This window comes from Protopterus annectens, chromosome 5.part0 (assembly GCF_019279795.1).
Source record: "Protopterus annectens isolate FY-2018-M chromosome 5.part0, PAN1.0, whole genome shotgun sequence".
Lineage (NCBI taxonomy): Eukaryota > Metazoa > Chordata > Ceratodontiformes > Protopteridae > Protopterus > Protopterus annectens.
Genome location: NC_056735.1, coordinates 823691059 through 823698558, shown reverse-complemented (window position 1 = coordinate 823698558; position 7500 = coordinate 823691059). Strand labels below are relative to the sequence as shown.

The 7500-nt window shown below is 40.7% G+C and overlaps 1 protein-coding gene across 6 annotated transcripts in view; it reads right to left on the bottom strand.

The window, feature by feature from the left end:
* ATP11A (ATPase phospholipid transporting 11A) overlaps window positions 1–7500 on the bottom strand; it is a 1534794-nt gene that overhangs the window by 1161485 nt on the left and 365809 nt on the right. The gene's annotated exons all lie outside the window — the stretch shown is intronic.

Below are 7500 nucleotides of genomic sequence, written 5' to 3'. Positions count from 1 at the left end.
AGGCTTTTCGGGTGTCCTTGGATATGAAAGATGAATATCTTCATATCCCTATTCACACTCTCTTCAGGAAGTTTTTACATTTCTCTCTATCTTCTCCTCATCTTCAGTTCTCTGCTTTGCCCTTTGGCCTTTCTACTGTCCCAAGAGTATTCACAAAATGCCTAGCTCCTGTGACTGCCTTCTGCAGGCTCCAAGGCATTGAGATTTTTCCTTATTTTGATGATCTGTTGCTTCACTCACCATCTCCCAGTCATTTGTTACAGGATCTGCAGTTCACCATCTCCCTTCTTCAAAGTTTGGGGTTTACTATCTTTGAAGATAGGTGAAGGCTGCCAGTCTAGCCAGGTAGAATTTTGTAGAAAATTCTGTCATTAGTAAATATTAATATCAGCCACAGGCTTGTTCTCTTAAATGGGAAAAAATGGTGTTAAATGTGGAACTGTAAAAATGTAACAACGGTGCACTCTGCTGTAGGAAAGCTGATAAGTCAAGCATTGTGTAATTGTTTGATGTCAAAACACAGAGCCGATATGTCTAAATTAAGGAATTATTCCTATTGTTTTGAGGCCAGAGTTAATGGCTAGAATTTACATATATAATTTCTTTTATTGCTCTGGCTTCCTGACCAGCTGCAAGATCAAAATGGCTATTAACCTCCAAGTTTCTGTTAGCCTAAGAAAACAGAAAATTGTTATGAATGATGTAATGTGAAGCAGCACTGTATTATCAATTTAAAGAGAGGGAATCAGAGAGCATTTGCATTTATCTTGAGAACATTCAACTCACCAGCACTCTGCCTGTATCTGTATGTACGTAGGATCTTAAACTATAGTGTTTCTCTTAGTCTAATCTTCCTATTTCCTAGATAGTTCTAAGTGTTTTTCTGTGTTGATGTCAGAACTATTCTACTGTATTATTTTATGCATTTCCCTGTGATCTCTGAACTCTTGACTAGCACTGTGTAGTAAGAAGGATTGTCTTGCATTTTTATTATTAAATATTTTTAAACCTTTCGACCATGGCTGTTTTGTGTAGAGATAATTTAAGCTCTGGAGTACATTGCATGTATAGAGTGATACTGTCCAAGTCACTCCAAATAAGCCTTGACTGTTCAGTTGCACATACCATTATTGGATAATAATATTGAACAGTAGAATTGGACACCCTTTGATAAGGGCCTATTTAGTAGCTGATAAATTTTAGTGGGTGGTGCCAGTGATTTCTACCTTATAGTCTGGGTAAAAGGGGCACAGCTGGAGAACATATGCCAGCCTTCCTCAGGAGTGTCTGCGTGGTTGTATTTAACTCTTATCTCAAAGTGTGTGTGTGTGTGTGTGTGTGTGTGTGTGTGTGTGTGTGTGTGTGTGTGTGTGTGTGTGTGTGTCAGCTACTTGGGCAGGGACACGAAGCACTGGTTGGATAGAGATGGTGCTGTAGGTTTTAGCTTGCCCACAAGGCTGAGCTCTGGACCCTACAGCTGTGCCAGTGGGGAGTCTTATTGGGGATCTGGAGAGAAAGAGAGAAACCAGTCACAGACTGGCTGTGATCTCTGTGTGCTCTTAAGGGAAATTGTACTTTACTGTGTGTGTGTGTATTTGTTATCCTCCCCTATGTGGACACCCTTACTGGTGTTATTGGTAAGGATTGAGGCTCCTTGATTGCTGGGCCAGTGCACAGGCATCACACTATCAACTTCCAAAGGTCCATCCTGTCTACCTCTCAGGATCATGTTTATCTGGTATGCAGGTTTCAGACAGTGCCAATGTTGGCCTCTCTTCTTTCTCCAAAGGTATTGTCATTCACTACCTTCTTTCAGTCCCCCTTTCCTCTGACTGCCAAGCCAGCCAGAGAGATTTTTTGTCCATAGGATACATGGTCTCCTCTATTCCAGTGAATCTTCTTGCCAGACTGCACATGCATAAGCTTCAATGGGACCTAAAATCAGTTTGGCTGCAGTATTGTCATCCTCTGGACTTCAGTGGATCTCTCCCTCCCCGTCTCAAGAAGGAATTTGAGTGATGGATTTAACAGCTGTCTCTCAACACAGGCCAGGCCTTTCAGCCTCCACTGTCTTCTCAAGCGTTGTTCACTGACATGGAGTGGGGGGCTTCTCTTGGTCACCTGAAAGTTCTGGGCCTTTTGGCCTCCACATCAGAAGTCAGACCATATCAACATCAAAGAGATGATGGCTCTGATTCTGGCCATTCAGGCTTTTCACTCCATGTTATCTGTAGGCCCCTTGAAGGTGTAAACAAACACCACTACAGTGATGTGGTATGTCAACAAGCATGGGACACAAAATCTTATGTCCTCTGCATGATGGCTCTTCAGGCTTGGGAAGTGGCTCTCAGTTATCAGTTAACTCTTCAGGCAGTATACATTCCTTCAGAGTACAATCTAGTGGCAGACTCTCTGAACAGGTCCAAAACACAGCCGCACAAATGAATGCTTCACAGAGATGTGTTTCCGGACATTGTCCATTGGTAGGATATTCCTCAGGTAGATCTATTTGCCTCCCCTCTGAACAATCAGCTTCTTCTCCTCTGTTCCAGAGTGCCATGCCATTTGGCATGGAAGATGGACACCCTTTCCTTTCCTTGCAAGGGGATGTTTCTTTATGCTTTCTTTCCTCTTCCTTTACTTCCAAGAGTCCTAGAAAGGATTCAGCTGGACTCTTCAAAAATCTTGCTTGTGACTCCCTTTTGGCCAAGACAGCACTGGACCCCCCCCTTAGTGCATCTGGCCAGGGGCACTTATCAAAAGTTACCTCATCTGTTGGATCTCCTCACATGGGCTAAAGGGTCTCTCATCCACCCTCACTTATCCACTCTGCAACTGACACTGTAGGTGATTGTGTTCCGGTCCCTTTTCTGGCACATCTTTTCTGAGGATGTACACATTTTTTTACAGGAGGCAAGAAAACCCTCAACCAGAAAATCTTATATGTCCATATGGAAAAGATTTTTGGTTTGGTGCCATGCTTGTAACCAGAAAACTTTTCCAGTGGAGATCCCCCTGGTCACCTCTTATTGGTAAGAATTGCTCCAGTCTGTCCTGGCCTATTCTTCTGTGAAGGCCCATCCCTTCATACTAAACCCTCTTTTATGCCCAAGGTAGTAAATGAGTTGACTTGAATCAGTTGGTACAATTTCCTGCTTTCTTCCCTTCTCCTCATAGTGAGAGGGCCCTGCATACCTTGGATTTGCACAGACAGCTCAGGTACTATTTAGATAAAACTAAGATTGTTCAAAAGTCTGATCAGTTTTTTGTTTCCTTTTACCCAAGGTTATTGGGATTGCACATTTCTAAGCAAACCAAGTCCTCCAGGATATACAAGGCCATTTCCTTTTGATATTCTTTTCATGGCAAATTTCTGTCTACTTCTGTCAGAGCTCATTCCACTCGGGCTGTTGCCCCTTCTGGTACTTCTTCAAGGAGTTGGACATCAATTCCATCTTTTAAGCTTCAAATTGTTCTTCTGTCCATACCTTTATTAAGCATTACAGGTTGAATATAGTTTATACAGCCAGAGCAGGTTTTGCTGAAACCATTTTATGTTGTGTTTGATGAAAGCTCTTCTCAGCCTTCCTATTTCTTGAGCTTTTTTATTCTCCCTTCTACGTAGAATACGGCAGCAGTGATATAGAAGGACATAGGGTAAGATTTTATACAACTGTACTAAAAGTAGATGTCCTTCTCTTCACTGTTGCAGTATTCGATCGCTTCCTCCAATCCTCTCTTGTTTGTTCTACATTTTTTTTTTCTGGATGTGCATGGATTCCTTCATCCTATGGAGACTGTTCTCTTCTGGGGTAATTCAATTCTGGGTAGTTAACATCAATATGTCCCTTTCATGCCCTATGTTCACTGCGGGGAGCACAGATGTGATGTACATCACATACAAGACATTTAGGCTTTTACATACTGGCCAAATGTCAGGCTGCCCTGGGCGGGAGATCCCTTCTATGTGCAATACTGCAACAGTGAAGAGAAGGACTTTTACTGTTATTGTAAGATTTTACACAACTGTACTATATAGTGTGTGTGTGTGTGTGTGCGCACGTACGTGTGTGTGTGTGTGTGTGTGTGTGTGTGTGTGTGTGTGTGTGTGTGTGTGTGCACGTGTGTGTGTGTGTGTGTGTGTGTGTGTGTGTGTTACAGCCAACTTGTTTGGTATTATACACATATGGCAGCCTTGCTTGCAGTGACACTATATAGTTAAATCTCCGATACCGTATAAAGTTTGTTTGAGAATTAGGTGGTTGTCAGTATACATTAAACTACTACAGTGCTGTAGAATGCCAAGATCCACCAGGCTAGCTGCATAGAGAGCAGGGAAGTGCATGTCCATGGCTAAGGGTTCTTATGTGTTCTACAAGGGGACAGAGTTAGGCAGGTTTACTGCTGGCTAGTTTGGTTGCTCTAGGAGTGCAGATTTTTATCAAGTTTGCCTAAGAACAAGCTTGAAGGCAGGTGCTTCTTAGTGTACAGAGTAAGTGCTCTCCTGTGCAAAGTACAGAGGAATTTTTAGGACTAGTTTTATAGAGAAAATTTAAACTCTAGAAGCCTTTGTCTACACAAGGCATTGTTAACTGACACTGCACGATGAGTAGCACTGCACAACTGTGACAACTTTGTACAGGCACAGAAAGTCTTAAAACAATCAGCCTAGCCCTAAGTTAATCACAGCAATACTCTCTGATGTTTTAAACACTCAATCCCAGCTCAGGAGGGACTTTGTTACTCTCTCCTTCCACAAGGAGCTGACCAAAGACTTCTTAATGTAAAAAACACTGTTCAGGTGCCCAAAAAGCTTAAACTAGTTCAGTTACAACTTACAAACCAAGCAGAAGTGCAAGAACAGGCCGTAACAGCTAAAGCACTAGAGTGGATAAAGAAACACATCAAATCAGTACAGATATGAGAGCAGCACCAGTAATCAATAACTTAAAAGTCCAATTAAAAACAATAGTTTTAAATGTTCAGATATGGATGGATTGGGACTCAGCTCAACAATCAACTGTGTACCTTCTTAGAGATTTCAGTCCTATATTTAATCTGCATAATTGTACATCATCTGTACCCAAGTGTGTATATACATGTATCTGCATTTATGGATATACCTTGCCAATAGCTGTATAATGTAGGCAAGACCCACTAACTTCTTTCTTTATTCCGGAAAGTTCTGCTTCAGGATATGTATTACATATCGTCTTTACATCTCTGCTAGATTCTTCTGCAGCATTTACTCAATTTCTTTACAATAATTATAACGGTTCATTAAACTGTTCTGCATCAGTTTTTACAGCTAATCTTGTTAATTATTCACTGCTTCCAGTTTGCAGAATATGTCCACAAACATCTACATTTCATTTCCTATTAAAAACCCAATAAAAAACTGCACAGTTCAGACTGCCTGCATATATTAACATGACATTATGACTCGATCACGTACTCAAAAGGACTTGAATTTTCTCTTATTTTTTCCAGTAACTGTTCTGAGTTTTATTTATTCTGCGGTCTCATACTGTAGTATACGTTTATTCAGCTTACCTAAAATTCACCCTTAAATTGATCACAGAAACACTGCCATACCTAGAAATTGGATGCAAACATCATTAGTTTTAAAGAAATTTCACAAATAAAACAGAACTAACTAAACAGTGCAAAACTTGACATTTCTGTAATGATTTTATTTTTTATTTATTTATTGGTTTTTACCATTTTTGCCCCCATTGCCTGCTGATCATAAGACCCTCTTGTGGTACTAATCAACAGGGGATCATTAACCAGTCTTCAAGAGTGGCTCAGCTCTTTTTTAAATTTTCTCCCTAGCCCTCACTGCATTCACACAGTGAGGGGACATGGAATGGGCTGAGTGTGGAGAATGTCTACTCACGTCTGCTAGGGGTGCTCCCTAGCCATCCTTCCAAGCATGAGCAACAGTCTTTCTCATCTCTACCATGAAACTGCACTGTGTGAACACAAACACCACCTACCCCCCCCCCACACCCCCAGGAGAGGCAAGCAGTGAATACCCCTTCACTCCTCCCCTTTATTCACGGATCCTGCACTGCTGGGGCTACTAATCGAACCCTGGATCACAGACAGGGTTCCACCTCTCCCTGCTTAATGAAGCCATGCTGTAAACAAGTATATTTTAATTCTTCCAAAGACAAGTAATGAGGAAAACAAATCATTTTTAAATACAAGAAATTTATTTCAACATATCTGCATTAGTCAACTTGGGAATCATCACGTAAAGGCCAAAAATATAAAGCACTCTTCAACAGCTGTAGGTATCCAGACTTAGTCATAGCTTCAAAACCTGCAGTCCACTGAACTGGGCAACAGATATTCAAGGGAGCACACTTCCATATTTGACACCATTTAGCAGCCCAGTACAATTCACACATAAAATGCTTTTTTGCAAGCAAGATAAAAGTTGCATAAGATTTTCCTTAACCAAATGGAGGAAGTATATTTCATTGCAAGAGTGGTAGTTTACTTTAACATATTTTCTGAAAAGGTAACACATTTAGATGCAGTGATACAATTCAGGCATGCATGAAATGAAAACAAGGCAGTTTTTATGAGGAGTAAGAAAAATGTAAGCTGATGACTAAGCAGGTTCTACAACCTGGCCAAAAAGTAGGGAAATGGGCAAATGAGTGGGCTCCAGTAAGTACTAACCAGCCAAGCAAAGCTATGTGCCTAGGTTTCACCTCCTAAATGCACAGTGCACATTTCTCTCACTACATAACAGACCATGATACTTTATATTTAGATCATGTCTCATCACAAACTTCAACTCTTCTGGTTTTCATGCAATTTCATGCACTTGCATCCAATTTTAATACATTTCTAAGAATTAACTAGGCATCATTAAGTCACTGTTTGCATACTGTGAACCTAAAATAACAAAACACATGCTTTACCAGTCATATGGATTACATATCCACTTGCCTGGATTTGTGCAAACATGGGTATCCCTTACTTCCCTAACTATCTGTTAAAGCTCATTTACTGAATGTGCTAACAAACACCAACAATTATTTTTTCTTTGATCCTGATAATATACCTGGCTGCCTAATTAACAGCATTAAACATGACCATGCAGACACACTACCTAAACTGTTTAACTTGTGTGCCCCTGAAGAGTGATGCCCTTCTATAAGGGTGGTCTTACAACTGACTTGCCATTAACAAGTGAATTACAGATCAAACAGCCTTACACACCTCATCTGCAACGCCATGGAATGTATTATAACTTACATCATAAACTGAGATATCAAGAATCTTATTAGAGTTGAAGGATTTTATCTGCGAGGGGAAGAGAGCAAAAATCAATTGCAGTAAGTTGATCCTTCCGATAGAACAAGGTGGTTTGGAATTGCCTGATTTGAAGGGATATTTCAGAGCTACACAGTTAAGGCTCCCATACACGGCACAAGCAGAAAGCTATAATTCAAAATGGAAAGGACTGATGATGAAACAGGG